This window comes from Protopterus annectens, chromosome 2.part1 (genome assembly GCF_019279795.1).
Source record: "Protopterus annectens isolate FY-2018-M chromosome 2.part1, PAN1.0, whole genome shotgun sequence".
In the NCBI taxonomy this organism is placed as follows: domain Eukaryota; kingdom Metazoa; phylum Chordata; order Ceratodontiformes; family Protopteridae; genus Protopterus; species Protopterus annectens.
This window is the reverse complement of record NC_056729.1, coordinates 1,974,769,842-1,974,789,219: the sequence shown is the minus strand read 5'-3', so window position 1 is coordinate 1,974,789,219 and position 19,378 is coordinate 1,974,769,842.

Sequence of the window (19,378 nt, the reverse complement as noted above, 5' to 3'; positions counted from 1 at the left end):
TTCCATGGATACAAGCTGTCTGCAGGTGCAAGCAGTTAATCTTGAGAATTCTGAGTATTCTTTACCAAGGAAAATGCAAAATTTAAAGGTACAATGGCAAGCAGTCAGTGAAAAAAATAACTTTGAGGTTATAGAAAGTGAATAAGAGGTAAAAACCTCCCTTGCAGCCTTAATATTTTAATGAAGTTAATAGAACAGTGTAGACTTCAGTTTTATTTAAAGATAGCCAGTGCACTTTTTATTAGGAATAAAAGGAAATGTTTTCTGAAAACATAGAAGCTGTTTTCATATCTGGGAGGGGGTGAGAGATAAGAATAGAAGAGATGGTAATCAGTGTAAATGGGAGCATAGGCTGTAACATGCTTTAATATGGGTAACTTTAATTTTAGGTTAGATAATATCTGTAGGTGCAGCCATCAATTTGGGGTAATTGTTCCCTTCTGAAGGGTTAAACTTCATATTTTGAAGATGTACATATGTTTGTGCATTTGTTCCAAGTGGAAGTTTTGTATTTAGTTTTTGTTTAAGGGTTTTCATTAAATCTTGATAAATGTGGCATAGGTTCACATGGAGATGAGAAGAAAAAAACTATACAAAAGATCAGCTTACCAAACATTAGTGCATGCATGTAACACAAAAGCTGGGAACACACATTCAAAAAATTGTCATGTATAATAGATGAGGACACTAGCTTTTTCATTATGGCTATGCTGTCCCTATTATCCTGGAATGTGAATGGCCTTACAGGTACAGATAAAAAGTAAAAAGTATTGAATTATATTAAGAAATGCAGAGTGCAAATACCAATGTTGCAAGAGACACATCTGTAAAGAAATGAGCATGTGAATTTGACAAAGATAAGATTTCAGAATGTATATTCAGCAGAATATCAGGGCAGAGGAAAATGGGATTAATTATATTAATTGCTAGAGGGGTTCCAATAGTGATAGGTGCGGGAAAAGACAAAAATGCTACATATGTGATTGTAAGGGGCTTTTGGCAAGGGAGAAGGATTATGCTGGCATGTCTTTATATTCAGATGAAAACAGCTATTATGGAGATTAAGAATATTTTGGGAAAAATTATCAGCTTAAAGCAGGGAATATTATTTATAGGTAGAGACTGGAATTTGATTTGCAATAGTGAGGATGTATCAGGGGGACTTAGAAGAGACAATATAACAAAAGAGGATAGATTTCTGAAGAAATTTATGAAAATATTTGGTATGGAAGATATGAATTCAGAATTTACATATTATTTCCCAAGATGCAATAACTGGGCTAGAATGGATAGAAATTATATTCCACAGGAACATGCTCATATAATTGAAAGCTTCTACACACATCTACTAACTATTTCTGATCATACACCAATAAAAACTAAGAAACAAATGTAGGGTAATAAAGTAAAAATCAGACACTGGTGCATTCCCACCTACCTGTTATAAAGAGCGGAATTTAAGAAATGAATAGTGGAAATTACCTGTTATAAAGAGTGGAATTTAAGGAATGAATAGTGGAAATTATTCAAGAGTTATTAGGGAAGATAAAAATACCTACAGAAAGGATCTACTTCACTTGATCCTCATTTGATTGACAGTCATTTGACCCATACCCAATTGACCTAAATTTCATTTGATTGGCAACTCATTTGAATGACACCCATTTCACCGACATTTAAAACATAGACTTGTCGTGGGTTTTCCTTCATCTGTGACTTGTTTATGATAAAAGAATTACTGTAACTTACAGTGCTGACTGTTAGGATTCTGATAGTTATGTAGAAAGTAGTGTTGTAGTGTTTCTAAATGTGGGTATGTCTGTTTACATTTTTATGGGAAGGATGTAAAGTAATTTGGCAAATGTTTTGTGCATTCCCAGCAGTAGTGGCAGCTTGTAGAGAGTACTGTAAGGCAAGTTAAAGGTACATGTCCTTTTCCCCACTGTAGTGCAATCCTGGAGTTAGTATATATAATTAGGGGGGTGCAGGGGCACAACCCCCCACATTTAGGAATGTGGGGGGGGCATAGCCTCCCACCTAGTTTGGTTGTACATTGTCCCATTTCTGTTAAGAGGGTAAGTAAGTAGCTTTTAAACTTTGGAAAGAGTTAGTTATTGCTGTTCTGTATGCTTGTCTATGGTTTAAGATTTAGTATGTTGAAATTCAGCATTGTAAGCTGTGAAATGGGAGTCAGTCAAATGAGTTTCCAGTCAAATGAAATTTAGCTCACTTGGGTGTCAGTCAAATGAGTTTTAGGTCAAGTGAAGTAGATCCCTTCAGAAGTTTTAGCTAGTGACTTGGATGAAATGAAAATGGAGTTTACAAATAAGATTGAAATAAAAGCGAAACAGATATGATTAAGAAGTAATATAAATTACTTAGGAGGCAGACAAAGGTTAATTTAAGAAGTTTGCTAATGCCATTTGTAAAATTTTTCAAACAAGAAATTAAAATACTTAAATTGTCCTGTTCTATATTGTCCAGATTTATATCTAAACTAGACACTTGTTCTATTCCATTTTCTTCATGTGTATAATCAGTCTGTTCTCTATTGCACTTTACACTTACATCATGTAGCAAGTCAATTGCTAATTCCATTAATTCCTCCACTTGTAATAATTCCGCCTCTTGGGTTTTGCCCCTTGTGCTTTGTAATCCATGTTGTTGTGAAGTCCCCACACACAGGGGATGAAAACACTTAACTGAAATAAAGTTGTATTTTGGCATTGTGCTGGATGTTCAGTTTCTGGATACTTTTTTGTGGCAAGTTGTGATTTTGTCTCAGTCTTAATTGTAGTTATTGAGTTTGTTTGGTGTGGCAGAGACTGACCGTGCAGTATAATGGCTGAAGCAGCAACGAATGTGGAAGTATTGGAGCTGTTACAGCAAGTTAGCAATCAGCTGGCAGACCACACTTCCCAGATAAAAAGTTTAATGGAAAGACAAAATGGAGCCAGCAATGTGTTTGGAAGCCTTGGTTATCCGTTAACTCAGCCTACATAACCAACTTTGCAGGTACCGAGTGGTCAAGGTAACCGACAAAATCAAAATGCTGGTATTGACTGTAGAATTGGTGAAATCAGTGAGGAGGCAGGATGGAGAGTTAATCATTTTAATTTCCATCTCGAGAATGCAGCAATAAACATTGTTCAACAGCAACCAGTGTCCTTAACAGAAAGGATAAAACTGTTTAATGGTAAATTGTTGGCATTCAAGAAATTGCAATTGAAAAATAGTTATTTACAAAGAAATATTGAACTAGAGCAAGTATTACAGGTCTAACGAGTATGAAAGTACCCAAATGGTGTAGATACCAATCTGGAATTTCTTAGAGACTTACATAAATTGTTTGACAATACTGGGCTAGAAATTATCAGATTAATAATTAAATACAATCAACAGAAAATAGAGACTTTGTTGAATGAGCTGGATGAACTTAATGCACTCATTCAAAGTGATTTACTTTTTGATGATTATAGAACCAATTATTCTGTGTTTTTTAGTGTGGACAATATTTGCAAAGACATTTTGGTTAGGAAAAGTAATAAACTGAAAAGGGATACTGACGAGTATTCACAGGGGAAGGTGTATCCAATGTCGGCAGGTCATCATAGCAACAGTTTAGGAAGAACCAATCAGAGAACGGAAGAATATGAGGAAGTGAGGTCAACACAGAGGGCTTATCAGGCGGAGCAGGTGGTTCCCCCTTTGGAGTAGAATGTTCGGCGGTCGGAAAAGATTCGGAGCAAGGGGCAACAGCAAACTTTTTTTTCAAAACGACAACATGGATTACACAGCACAAAGGGTGAAACCCAAGAGACGGAATTATTACAAGCGGATGAATTAATGGAATTAGCAATTGACTTGCTACATGATGTAAGTTTAAACAGCAATAGAGAACAGACTGATTATACACACGAAGTAAATGGAATAGAACAAGCATCTAGTTTAGATATAAATTTGGACAATATGGAACAGGACAATTTAAGTATTTTAATTTGTTGATTAATTTAAGAAGCAACAGAAATTACTTAGGAGGCAGACAAAGGTTAAAGTATTGCAGAATAAGGAGAATCTCACAGAACAAGAGGAGGAGCAAATGCAAAGTGCTAAAGAGAAAATAAGGGAGTATCTAGATAATACCCATGAGTTTAGAAAGATTGCAGTGAAGCAACTATTTTTGATAACAACTCCAGAGCACAAAAACTTTTAGCACCTCTGTTGGTGTGTGTTGATGCAGAGAAAACATTTGACAGAGTAAACTGAGATTTTATGAGTGGGGCAATGGAAGCATTTGCATCCTCTGATACAATAATAAGGTCAATTAGAAGGATACAAGAAAGACTGGATGCAAGAATTAAAGTGGGAGGGTTTCTCTCAGACAAGCCATGTTTGAACAGAGGAGCCAGGCAGGGGTGCTCTCTTTCCCCTTTGTTATTTGCTTTATATTTAGAGCCACTGGCAAAGAAAGTAAGAGACTCAGAAATACAAGGATATAAGTAGCATTCTAATCAAGAAAAGTTGCCTTTATTAGCAAATTATATTATTTTGTACATGATAAATCCAGAAGAAGAAATCTCAGTTGTGGAACATTTTGAGACTGTTCCAAGTCTGTTCAGTATATAAAATTAATGAAGATAAAACAAAGGCTATAGCCGTAGATTATGTACCCACACACAAATTGGTTCAACATTACCCATATTTATGAGGAAATAATAAGATGAACTATTTAGAAGTATGGATTAAAAAGGCTTCTGTTATGGCAGCTAATTATATGACAGACTAAATGTGTGATAATAGAAAAACTGTGAAACTGGAAACTCTTATTTATACATATGGACAGTAAGATACAAGCAGTGAAAATGCTTTTAGTCCCTTTAGTCTTGTATACAGGTCAGGCATACATTTATCAACCTAAGGAGAAGTTGTGAAAAATAATAAAGAATTAAAGGAATTTATCTGGGAAGGAAAGAGAGCAAGAGCTAAGTGGAGTAAGTTGATCCTTCCAATAGAACAAGTTGGTTTAGGTTTACCTGATTTGAAGGGATATTTAAAACTACACAGTTAAGGCTCATATACATAACACAAGCAGAAGGTTATAATTCAGGGTAGAAATGAGTGATGCTGAAGCAAGGGGGAAGTTCAAGAAACAGAGAAAGAGTGAGATTTTGGATGTGGATCCTTAAGGAGAATAGTAACAACCACACCGAATATTATATTCATAAAGTAGCAGAAAGTATTCTAAGAGCTAAACCAATACAGAGTGGAGAAAGGAGATTTTGTCAATAGGGATGACTGCAAGTAGGGGTACAGAAAATAGGCAAAAGGGGGTTGGAATTTACTGAAGAAATATGACAAAGTAGCCAAGATATTGGGAGCAAATAATTCAAGCAGAAAAGGTAATTTAGTGGGATGAGGTCAAGAAGATATTTGGATTGTAGTCTGGAGACTGCCTTCCCTACCAGGGCTTGATCTCAGAGTACAGGCAAAGAGAAAGGGATAGGGGAAATGAAAAACAAACATGACATCACTTTAGTTGCAAAGATTATACATCACAGACACCATTAAAACAACTAGTTGTAAACATTATATATGACTTATAATCTATCTAGTCATTGTCAGTGAAGCATTATAGAGCGCATTCAAATCCAACCTCTTAAACTTCATTCCTGCTCTGTATGTATTGTTCCCACAATTCCCATTCTTTTCCTATGTAGTTTGCTCCCTCCGTTTTCTAAAGATCACAATTCCAGTTGTTTTATCTCTGTTACTATACTCACTACTTCTAGTAAAGTTGGTCTAGACTTTGATTTCCATTTTCTAGTAATTGCTTTTTTGGAAGCCACCATAATTAAACTCAGCAAGTCTAGGAAATTCCGATTCTGTATCATAACTCAAAAAAATCATCTCCCGAGTCAATCCAATCTGTTCACCCAGCTCAGACAGAGCAGTCTGCAGGGAATCCTCAAAGTCTGCCAGTTCATTACACTCCCAGAAAATATGTTCCCAGCCGCATCTTTCTTGCCTGACACACCTCCAAAACCTGCTATCCATTAGAGGAAAAATTCTTTGGAGTCTACTTGTGGTATAAAAATACCTATGTAAACACTTCCAAGTAAAGATCCTAAATCTTCTAGACTTTGTTCCATATTTGGGATATATATATATATATATATATATATATATATATATATATATATATATATATATATATATATATATATATATATATATATTTCCTCCCAATTGCCTCTTTGTGAATTGCTTACCTAATCTTTCTTCCCAATCCTTTCCTATAATTATCATGCAAAATTTTATATGCTTTACTAATTATTCCTTTTTTAACAGCAGTTTCTGTTCTAGATTCTATTAAAACTCTACCAGTGCTGGTTTTGCATTCAGAAGCCCACTAATTCTTTCTCTTTGCCTATACTCTGATATCAATCCTTGATAGGGAAGGCAATCTCTAACCTGCAGTCCAAATAAATTCTTGGCCTCTTCCCATTCTATTACATTTCCTTTTCTAGTTATCTGCTCCCAATACCTTGGTTCCTTTGCAGTTTTCTCCAATAAATTCCACCCCCTCTTGCCTATTATCTGTATCCCTGACCACAGTCATCCCTATCAGCAAAATCTCTTTTCTCCATTCTCATGCTGGTTTGGTTCTTAGAATACTCTCTGCTATTTTCTGAATATAATACTCTGTATGATTTTTGTTGTTCTCCTTATGACTCTGCTTCCAAAATCCCTATATCTCCTTATTTATTGGGCTTCCTCCCTGTATCAGCTTCATTCCTTTCCACTTTGAATTATAGTGTTATGCGTGTGCTACATACAAGAACCTTAACTGTGTGGCTTTAAAATTCCCCCTCAAAATTGGTAATCCTAGTCTGTCTTGTTCTATTGGAATAATCAGCTTATCCCACTTGACCCTTGCTGTCTTACCTTCCCAGATAAAATCTTTCAACTCTTTTTTAATTGCTATCCACAGCTTCTCCTTTGGTTGATAAACATATGTCTGACTTGTGTATATGACTAAAGGTGCTAAAAACATTTTAAAGGCTTGTATCTTAGTATCCATATCCGGGTTCCATTCAGAATTTCGAAGCTCAAAAGTTCGAATTTCATATGATTGAAGATCATATGTTCGAAGTTTCAAAACTTCAAAATCCTGAATGGAGATTGTCATACAGCTCAGACCGGGAGTTTTCCCCTGTCCTCGCTGTAGTGCAATCGTGGAGTTGGTATATTTAAGTTGAGGGGGTGGCCCACATTGGGGTGTAGGGGGGGCTTGCCCCCTTGCATACAAATGTTTTTAGTGTGTTGGGTGGTGTTTTGGGGGGTTCACAATTTCAAGATTCCAAGATCTCGAGATTCTGAACTCAATAGTCTGAAACTCGAGATTTTGGGATTTTGAAATTTCATAGTGAACCCCCAGATCCATATAACAAACCTTCCAGTTTCTCAGTTTTGTATTATCTTCTGTTTAGTCTCGTCCCACATATCCTTAGCTGTCACAACAGAGTCATTTCTAATCCATACTCCTAAATACCTCATTTTATCATGTCCCCATAAATATGGATATTGTTGGACCAATTTGTGTGTGGGTACATAATTTACTGCTACTGCTTTTATTTTAGCTTCATTAATTTTGTATCCCAAGAAGACTTGACACTGTCTTAAAATGTTCCACAACACTGTAATGTCCCTTTCTGGTTTTGTCATGTATAAAATAGGGTTAACTTTATAATCTTGAAATACTGACACATCGAATTTCAGTATTTCAAGACTATAAAGCTGAATGTTCAAAATAGTGAAAGTGCATCCGGAAATATCAAATTCACAGTTATGGTTTTATGTACGTGACGTGGAATGTATTGTGTGGATGGTGTCCAGTTTAGTGTGTGGATTTAGGTGGAATTTAAGGTAAGTGACTATTTTGTAAGGGTTTTGGGTAGGTGTTTGAGTGTATGTGAGTGTGTTTGGAAGTTGTATGTGTGGGTTAAGGTAGACAGATAAAATATGAGTGTGTACGTGTTGAAAGTGGTGGTGTTTGTATATATGTGATGTTTGTGTGTGAGGGAATGTAGAATGTCTGGTTGTGAGTGTACTGTCTTTTTCTGTTTAGTGCGATCTCAGAGTTAGTATATATAAGTAGCAGGGGTGTGGGGGGTGCAGGGGGGTTTGCTCCTCTGCTTATTTGTAGTGTAGGTTTGGTAATTTGTGTTTTTGTGTGTTTTGCTTGTTTTTTGTAGTGTGGGTAGTGTGGTGTATGTGTAGTGTGGTGTATGGTTTGTTTAACTTCGCAATTTTTACTTTTGCTGTTTTGTGGTTCTGGTCTTTTGCAGATTCGACTTTATAGTCTCGATATACTGAAATTCAGTGTTTCAGTATTTTGAGATTATAAAATGAATCCATAAAATAATATCATCTGCAAATAGAGCCAGCTTTTCTTGACTACCATACCAATTATTTCCTTGAATTTCTGAATCCCTTATTTTCTTTGCCAATGGTTCTAAATATAATGCAAACAACATAGGAGAAAGTGGACAACCCTGCCTGGTTCCTCTACTCAAGCAGAAATTATCAGAGAGTATCCACCCACCTTAATTTTTGCCTCAGATCCCTTATATGTTCTTCTAATCGACTTTATAATTGTACCAGAGAAAGCAAATGCTTCCATTGCCCTGCTCATGAAGTCCCAATCAACTCTATCAAATGTTTTCTCTGCATCAAGACCCACCAATAACAGTGGCATTTTCTTACATTCTGCTTCCCTCTGGATCATCAGTGTTCTGTTGCCAAATGTTTGCCACCCCTCCCCAAAACCACACTGATCCATATCTATAAATGTCGGCATCACTTTTGCCATTCTTTTAGCCATTATAGACATAAACTCTTTATAATCATAGTTTAGTATTGAAATGGGCCTGTATGAAGCTGGATCTGATGGATCTTTACCCTCTTTAGGTATTACCGTTACCACCATCTTCTTCCAGGATGCTGGTACTTCTCCTCCTCCTAAAATACCGTTAAACAAAATCTTCCAGATCTTTATCAGTCTTTTCCCTCTTAACTTCCAAATGTCCACAGGAATACCATCCATTCCTGGGGACTTTCCTATAGATTGGTTATGCATAGTCATTTTTATCTCATCCCTTCCTATCCTGTTAGTAATTGAGCCTCATCTTCCTCTAACCTGGGCATATTTAATTCCTCCATAAACATTTCCATTTGTACCTTTTCTTGATTTCCATATTTCTCTGCTTTATACAAACTTTTATAAAATTTCTGAAATATTTCTAATACTTCTACAGGGTCTCTTGTTACCTTGTTGTAGGCTCATTAAGCTTGATAACAGCCCTTTCCACTTTCTGTTGCCTGAGTTGTTGTGCTAAAAGTTTTTGTGCTCTAGAATTATTATCAAAAAACAGTTGCTTAACAGCAATCTTTCTGAACTCGTGCATATTGTCAAAGTAATCTCCCCTTATTTTCTGTTTAGCATTCTGCAGTTGCTCCTTTTCTTGTTCTGAGAGATTCCCCTTATTTTGCAATACTTTAACACTTGTCAATCCCTCTAAATAGTTATTGTTACGTTTAACCATATCTCCTTTCTTTTATTTCCACCCTAGCTTTAAACTCCACTTTAATTTTATCCCATTCCCTAGCTATGTTTTCAGAAGAAAATATTATCTTCCCTAGTAGCTCCTGAATTCCAAAACCCATTCCTTGAATTCCTCTCTTTTCAACCGATAGGAGGGAAAGCGCCAGTGTCTCATTTTTATTTCATTCCCTTGCGTTTTTATTTTAGTTATTATTGACGTATGATCTGGAATAGTTATAGGGTGTGTTTCAAGACTTTCAGTTACGTGCACATGTTCCTGTGAGATATAAAATCTATCTAGCCTAGCCCAGTTTTGTATCTCCGTGAGTAATATGTAAATTCACTCTGAACTCCTAGTGCTGAATTCACATCTTCCATGCCAAACATTTGCAGGAATTTCTTCAAAAATCTACCCTCCTTTGTTATATTTTCCCTTCTAGGCCCCCAGACACATCTTCACTGTTGCAAATATAATTCTAGTCTCCACCTATAAGTAATATTCCTTGTTGAAAGCTGATTATTTCTTCCAGAATTTTTCTTAAGCTCCATTATACACCAGAATCTTTTTTAATCCATACTCATAAGTACTTCATTTTATCATATTCCGATAAATATTGATATTGCTGAAACAATTCATGTATGGGTACATAATTTACAGCTATTGCCTTTGTTTAGCTTCATTTATTTTGTATCCCCAAAAGATTTGAAAGTGCCTCAAAATGACCCCCAACACTGAAGTGTCCTTTTCTGTTTTTATCAGATATAAAATAATGTCATCTGCAAATAGAGCCATTTCTTTTCTTGACTACCATACCAATTATATCCTTGAATTACTAAGTCTCTTATTTTCTTTGCCAATGGTTCTAAATATAGTGCAAATAACAAAAGGGAAAGAGGACACCCTGCCTGGTTCCTCTAGTCAAACAGAAATTATTAGAGGGGAATCCACACACTTTAATTTTTGCCTCTGATCCCTCAATTATCTTCCTAATCAAGCTTATAATTTTAGCAGAGAATGCAGATGCTTCCATTGCCCTGCTCTTAAACTCCCAGCTTACTCTGTCAAGTGCTTTTTCTGCATCAAGACCAACAAACAGCAGTGGCAACTGCTTACATTCAGCTTCCCTCTGGATCATCAATGTTCCATTAATGTTGTCAAATGTTTGCTCCCCTCCACAAAACCATACTGATCCATGTCTATCAGTTTTGGCATTACCTTTGCCATTCTTTTAGCCATTATAGACATAAACACTTTATAATCACGGTTTAGGATTGAAATGTACCTGTATGAAAGCTGGATCTGATGGGTTGTTACTATCTTTAGGTATTACAGCCACCACCACTTTCTTTCTGGTTGTTGGTGCTTCTCCACCTCTTAAAATACCATTAAACAAAACCTTTCAGATCTCTATCAGTTTTTCCCTCCCAGCTTCCAAACTTCCACAGGAGTACCATCTATTCCTGGGGACTTTTCTATTGATTGGTTATGCATTACAATTTTTATCTCATGTTCTCCTATCCTATTAGTAACTGAGCCTCATTTACTTCTAACCTGGTTTATTTTATTCTTCCATAAACATTCCGTTTGTACCTTTTCTTGATCTCCATATTTCTCTGTTTTATACAGACTTTCATAAAATTTCAGAAATATTTCTAGTACCTCTACAGGATCTCTTGCTATCTTTCTTGTTACAGACTCCCTAAGCTTGGTGACAACCCTTTCGACTGTCTGTTGCCTGAGTCATTGCATAAAAGTTTTTGTGCTCTGGCATTATTATCAAAAAAACAGTTGCTTAATAGCAGTCTTTCTAAACTCATGCATATTATTGAGCTAATATTTTATTCTCTGCATAGCATTCCTCAATTGCTCCTTTTCTTGTTCTGTGAGATACTTTAACATTTTCAGTCCTTCAAAACAATTCTTGTTGTTTCTTAACCATATCTCTCTTTTTTTTACTTCCACCCAATTTTAAAAGTCTAGTTTAATTTTATCCCACTCTGTAGCTATATTTTCAGAAGAAATTTCTGTCTTTTCAAATAACCCTCAAATCACTTCCACTACCCATTCCTTAAATTCCTCTCTTTTCAGCAGATAGGTGGGAAAGTGCCAGTGTCCCATGTTTATTTCATTACTCTGCATTTTTATTTTAGTCATTATTGGTGCATAATCTGAAATAGTTAATTGGATTCATCAAGGACAGATCTTGCCTGCTGAACCTGGTTGACTTTTTAGAGATTGTCACCAAGGCCCTGGATGAGGGAAAGTCAGTGCATACAGCTTACCTTGACTTGGCCAAGGCCTTTGACACAATCCCCCACTCGGGCATCATCGAAAAACTAACACACCTTGGAGTAAATCCCTATCTCATTAAGTGGGTGGCCAACTGGCTCATGGATAGGACCCACAAGGTCAAAATAGGTGCCTCCACCTACAAAAGTAGACCTGTCACAAGTGGCGTTCCCCAGAGATTTGTTCTGGGACCCCTACTGTTTGGCATATATTTCTCAGAGGTCCAGGCAAAGACAAAAGGCCTGTGGCTGACCAAGTTTGCAGATGACTGTAAGTTGGGTGCTGTCACTGACTCCCCAAATGATGTTAACATACTGTAAGATGCACTCACAGCAACAAATGACTGGTGCCAAAGTCACGGCCTTATGTTAAATGCAAAAAAATGTATTATCATACCATTCAGAAAAAACACAGCCCCTACCACATCAATGGCAACCCCCTAAGCACACAACAGTGGTGAGAGACCTGGGTAATCAGGTTGACAACCATCTCACATTCGACTTTCGTGTAGCGGCAGTGGTCAGAAAAGCCTTTTACTTGGTTCACCTCATGAGTAAAGGGATTACATCCAGAAAAAAAGGAGGTTATTACATCTCTGTACTCCTCCTTCATTAGGCCAATAATTGACTATAATGCCCCATTTGGTATGTACCTCTTCAAACACCTGCATCAACTGGAAAGACTACAGAAATACCACCTTACAAAGAGAATCCGTGATCTCCAACACCTGTCCTATGTGGACAGGCTCAAATCACTATCACTTTACTCAGTATCATACAGATTGCTCAGAGACGATCTATGTCTTGCCTACAAGGCAATATCAGACCCTGCCCTACTAGAGATGTTCCATATCTGTAAGTCTAACTCCTCGTGCATTACCTGCTCAAAAGGTCTAAAATCTAATATGCGACATCAACAAAACCTGCTGGAGAGACAGGTTTGTCTCCCAGAGGCTGCCCCACTTCTTGAATAGACTTCCCATACATGTCAAACAGAGTACCTCACTGACCATCTTCAAGTGCAACCTTGATGAGTGGATAGGAAACCACAAATTTGTTGCAGGGATTTCACCTGTGTTCCTCATTGACAGGGGTGACAGGCGCTGACTAAGGTTTCTTTTTTGGGGATAAACTCTTGGCTAGGCTTGTAAGGGCCCCAGGGCCATTAGCCTAGTAATCTCCTATGATCCTAAGATCCTATGCATATCAAAATGTTCAAGTAAATGCACATGTTCCTGTGAAATGTAAGTTCTGTCTAGCCTAGCCCAGTTTTTGTATCTTGGAGAATAATATGTAAATAATATATAAATTCACTCCGGACTCCAACTGCTGAATTCATATCTTCCATGCCAAATATTTTTATAAATTTCTTCAAAAATCTACCCTCCTTTGTTATATTTCCCCTTCTTGGCCCCTCCTAGACACATCTACCCTGCTGCAAATCAAATTCCAGTCCCCACCTATAAGTAATATTCCCTGCTGAAAACTGATTATTTCTCCCAGAATTTTCTTAAGCTCCATTATAACAGGTTTAGGTGGAATATAAATATATGCCAGTGTAATCCTCATCTCTTGCCAGGAGCCCCTTAATACTAAAAATCTGCCATTGTTATCTTTGTATCTCCTTCTATCACTATTGGAGCTCCTCTTGCAATTAATATCAGTACTCTTGTTTTCCTTTGTCCCAGGTACTCCATTGAATAACTGTATTGAAAACCATTCTTTATCAAATTCATATATTTAGTTTTTTCCAAATGTCTCTCCTGTAGAATACCTATTTGCATTCTTCCTTTTTAATATAGTTCACTGCTCTTTATTTGTGTATATATATATATATATATATATATATATATATATATATATATATATATATATATACACAATTAACACATTTAACACCATTAACATTTAAATATAGTATCAAAAGGTTCATTATGTTAAAAAGTTATTATTCCCACCTTTTATTTGTAACAGTGTTTTTGCTAAGTATCCAGTTCAGCTTTTGTGTTACATGCACACACTAATGTTTGGCAGGTTGACCTTTTATACAGTTGTTGCTTGTCATGTCCATTTGATCTTATGTCACATCTTACCAAACTTTTTGTTTATTAAAGCCCTCAAAAAAAACAAATACACATTAATGACATGCAGTTGGACATATGCTTTAGAGTCCCCTGCAAGTTTAACAAAGTCAAAAAAGTTCAATATTTCCAGGTTTTCTTCTTCAGTCATGTTTCGCAAATATAATTAAATGCTTTATAATCCCACATTTATTTGTCAATTTCTGAGTTGCATATTTTATTCCTGTTTATCTCCATCTCCCAAATCCAGTCTCTGCTTCCTTTCTAATGTACTATTGGTTCTTCTAGTCAACGCTTGTGCTTTTTTCTGTCTGTCATGTATTTTCCATTGAAACACTGGAAGAGGTTTCACTGGCAATCTCTCTGTGGTGTTTATTACGAGAAGAACAAGAAGCAGACTTGCCTTGTGTTTCATAGCTCACATTTTGTTGGACAAACTTTTGTATTTCCCCTTAGCATGTTCTGTATCAAAAAATTATTTTGTCCCTCCAGGACAGAATATACTGGAGATAGCTGGATACAGCAGCTTAAATATCATGCCTGCTTCTCGACATTCCCTGATTAGTGAAATAAATGTACTCCTCTTCTGCCTGGTGTACAGTGAGTAGTCATTTTTCACAAATACTCTACTGTCTCCCACTTTTAGCACTCTGTCCTTTAGCCACACTTTTGTCAGAATCAATTCCTTCTGTTGGTAGGATTTCATCATTACTATTAAAGGTCTAGGTTGCTTTATCATGGCCAAGTTTGCATCATATACACACTGTGCCCTTTCAATTAACAACTCCTGCTGTGGAATATTAGTCCAGTTGCTTTCATAAAGTTAATATAGTCTATTCATTCCAGCTACTCTGGTACAGCAGAAAATCTCAAGTTTTCTGTGCCTGTTCTGTCCTCCACTTCTATTTTTTTAAACATCTCTTCTTGAGCAGTCTCATATTCAGCCAGCATGTTCTTCATTTCAATTTCCAATTTTTTTCAGTTTTATCACTTCATCTGAATATTTGTTTAAAACTTCTTCCATTTTATCCAGCCTTTTATTTGAGCTGATATACTCCATCAGTGTTTCATTTATTTTGATCAGCTCTGAGTACATTTGATTCACTTTTTCCTCTAAGATACTGGAAATCATGTATTGCACCAAAGCTGCAGCTTGCACTGCTTTTTGCTGAACAGCTGCAGAATTCTTCCCAGTCAGTGTTTTTCCTCATCTTTTGTGGTTGATTTTCCTTCAGGTTCTCTGAATTTCTTTTTTGCTGGCTTCCAGGCAGTGTACTTACTAGTCAGTTACTGAAATCTACTCCAAAAAATAAATTCATTGGCTATCTGTATTGAGTTTCTGTTTTCATACTGGGAGAGGTAAAAATTAAACTGTTACTCAATGTGCAGCCATCTTGGAATTCCACATACAGGGATTTAGGTATACAATATGGGGATGATAGTGTCATCAAATAACAAGGGGAATCCATATAGAAATCATTCAAGCTGTTAAAAAGTAATGGAAACCTTATAAGATGACATTTCAGAAGAAAGAATATTTGTTGCATTCAGTTTTTCTTGGAAAAATTAATGTTGTTAGTAGATATTTATATGTTGACTAGTACGTTGGAGAAAATGTATTAGACTTATATTTTCCAGTAGTCTGGGGTTCTTGGTTAAATAGTATAAAAAGAGGAATATTATATAGCATGACAGAGAGAGGGGTGTAGACCTAATTTATCCAATAGTTTTTTTGAATTCTTTATTTCTTTATTGACTTCTTTCTAAATCAAAGCAAGAAGATTAAAGTTTATTAAGACTTTTTTAGGTGAATGTATGAATGAATTTTAAGTTCTGTCAGTGTGAAGAGAAAAATGCACTGAGTTGAAAGGGGAACAGTTGCTTACTTCACACAAACCTATGGGTTAGCACATTTCCTTAGACTCTTTGACAAAAAAGACATGTAATGTTCTGTATGGAATTGCACTTTTTATGGAAAGTATAATTAGGAGACAGATAAGATTTCAACAGGTTGTAGAATGTGTAATTTTTGAGGTGATTATTATTAGGCAAATTACCTATAAACGGGGGCATGCAATATGCATGTTATGTTGAAAGAAAGTGTTTATTTTCTCAAATTGAAGAAACTATATTACTAGACTGCCCAAGATTTCAGATGTTTTGTAAATTATGTCTTGCTGATCTACACTTTTGTGATTTAATTACTCTAAATTCTGATCTAATAATTTAATGACATTATAGTGACCTATCAATATATTGTGTAGATATTTTGGATAAGAAAAGTTTATGTTCTTGTGGAGGTGGGACATGAACATGGTAATGAGAAAAATAAGTTTTGAATATGGGTCAAGGGTCAGAGAGACTGAATTGCCATACTGTTCCTTTATTTTATCATTTGTAAAAATGTTTTCTTCTCTGAATGTGCATATTTGAGTTTGTTCTGTCATTATTTTTTAATAAACTCACCTATGTAAGTATCACAGCGTCTATTGTATCCACCTAATCTATCACCAGCTCAGGCAGATTAGGCCTTGGTTTAACATCTCATTTAAAGGATTACTAATTAAAAACTTGTGTATCTTGTTTATTAAGCTTGTTTATTAAACCAGACCCATGCATTTTTTTCATTTCTGCTCAGCTTGTAAATACTGTATAGTATCAGTTAAGTACTTTTATTTCTTTTTAAATGAGACTGTAATCCTGGGATGAACCTAAAAACTGACACAGTCTGAAATAACCAAAATGAACCATGAGAAATTGGCCCCAAGATGGAACTGAAGAAGCTTGCTTAAGTGGACTATATGGGCACACCTCTTACAAAAGAAACATTCTGGAGCACAAAGACAGAGTTAATTGCCTCCCAGAGAGCAAGGAGACTTGTCATTGGGCTTAGAGAGAGGCCTTTGGGTCTGGAGAGAGAAGAGGTCAGGCGACTCCACTAGAAAAGTGAGTGCAGGTAGGAGACCTCACTAACAGAAATCAAGGTGTGTGCTTGGAAACAACTTTAAGGAGCCACTAACTCAGAGCTTCAGTTACAGGTAAGAACAACAAGATAGAAGAAGACTGTAGCAAATGGCTGGAAACACAGAAACTAAACATAAAGAAGGACTATGAGTTTGTTCTCTTCTTTATTGATTCTAGAATTAAGCAGTAATATTTACAAATATCTGACATTAAAAGACTGAGTTTATTATGAGAATTGAAGTTTGTTTAGTAAATCAACTGGTCATTTCAACCTGGAAATTGCTAGTGTTCATAGGTGTGTACTAGGCTAACAGCCCTGGAGCCTATATAAGCGTAGCCCAAGAAAATTCCCTGGCATCATGCCACCCAAAGTTAGTTCCCAGCGCCCCTGTCAAGCAAGGCCACTGAAGTGATCCCCGGGATGAACTTCCTATTTCTCATCCACTCATCAAGATTTCTCTTAAAGAGGGCCAGTGAAGTGCTCTGTTTGACGTGAATGGGAAGTTTGTTCCAGAGTATGGGAAGTCTCTGGGTTAGGAACCTGTCCCTCCAGCATGTTCTGTTTATTGTGGTAATGAGGTTTATATCCCTGGAGCATGTGGCACGGAGGGATTGGGATTTCTTTAGGTGTAGCACATCTAGCAGCTCTGGATCAGACATGGCTTTGTAGGTCAAGCAGAGATTGCCTCTAAGTAGGCAATAAAAGACAGAGTATAGCTGGAGTTTTTGAGTCTGTCCATATAGGGCATGTGTCTAAGGCCTAAGATCCTCTTAGTGGGGCATTTTGTTGCCTTTACAGTTGTTGTAGGTGTCTAGTGAAGTGCATACCAAATGAGGCATTGTATTCTATAATAGGTCTAATGAGGGACAAGTAGAGAGGGATTATGACCTCTTTCTTCCTGGATGAGAAACCTTTTGTAATGAGATGTGCACATAGAAGGACTTTCTGACTACAGTGGCAATGTGATTATCAAAGGAGAGGTTGCTGTCAACCTATGTCCCCAGGTTGGAATACATGCATTTTGTCACACGACCAAATGCTGAACGTCAATTTTTCTGAACCAGAATGTCAAATTTCTAGGTGCCGAACTGTCGGAATATCATAAAAAACTCCAAATTCGACATTCCCGACCACTCTACCACCTAAACAAGTGCTACCATGAGTCAAAAAGGGGGGGATGTTTTGCACTTCGACATAATTGCATTCACAATTATGCAAAGTCACTGCACTGCTTTCAAACATTTTCCAGTCGGCCATCCACTGACCGACCAAATGTGTGCATACCCCCCCAGGTCTCTTATCACACCTTCGGTGTTTAGTGGGCTACCCCCTATGTGGTAGTTCATGGACTTCAAATTTTTCCCAAAGAGAATGACAATGCACTTTGTGGGATTGAGCTTAAGGCCGTTGTTCTGGCATCAGTCATTGGTATCAGTGAGGCATTTTTGTAGAATGTCTACATCAGTTGGAGAATCAATAATGGCTACCAGTTTGCAATCATCTGCCAACTTGGTCAGCCAGAGTTCCTTTGTGTTGGCTTGAACTTCAGAGATGTAGATGCCAAACAGAAGAGGACCTAGGACTGATCCCTGTGGAACACCACTTGTAACTGATCGGTAGTCAGATTTGGAGTCCGCTACTTTCACAATGTGGGTTCTATCAGTGAGCCAGTTGGCAACCCATCTTATGACATAGGGGTTTATGCCTAGTTTAGTGAGTCTATCTATGATTCCTGAATGAGGGATGGTGTCAGAGCCCTTGGCAAGATCTAGGTAGGCTGTGTGAACTACCTTGCCCTCATCCACAGCTCTGGTGACAAACTCGAAGAAGTCTATCAGGTTGAGCAGGCATTACTCTACATTTCACAAATCCAAACTGTGTGGGGTCCAGTGTTTGGAGATTCCCTATGTCCTTATTTATAAAGTCCATGATGATGCGCTCCATAACCTTACATATCAGACTCGTCAGGCTAATGGGGCGGTAGTTCCCAGGGTCTGTAATCACTCCCCGTTTGTGGAGTGGGATGACCACAGCAGTGTGCCATTCAGTAAGAACAAAGCCTGAAATGAGGCTGTGATTGAACAGGGTACCCAGGTGTGGTGCCAGTTCACTTTGTAATTCATGTAGAACACAGCCAGGGATATTATCAGGTCTCATGGAAGCTGAATTCTTGGCTTTGGACAGTGCATTTTTTACCTGTGTAGCCATGATAATAGGGACTTGGCATTCCTCAGGTATTGTTATAGGCCCTTTAGGGGTGAAAGGGGGGTAAAATTAGCATTGAACCTGTTGGCCAATATGTTGGCAATATCAGTTGATTCTGTATATGTATTGCCATTGTGCTGTAACACAGAGCAGATCTGAGTATTGCCATGTAGATTCTTGACATAACTATAGAATGCCTTGTGATTGTCTGTAGAATCTGCTGCAATTTTATTT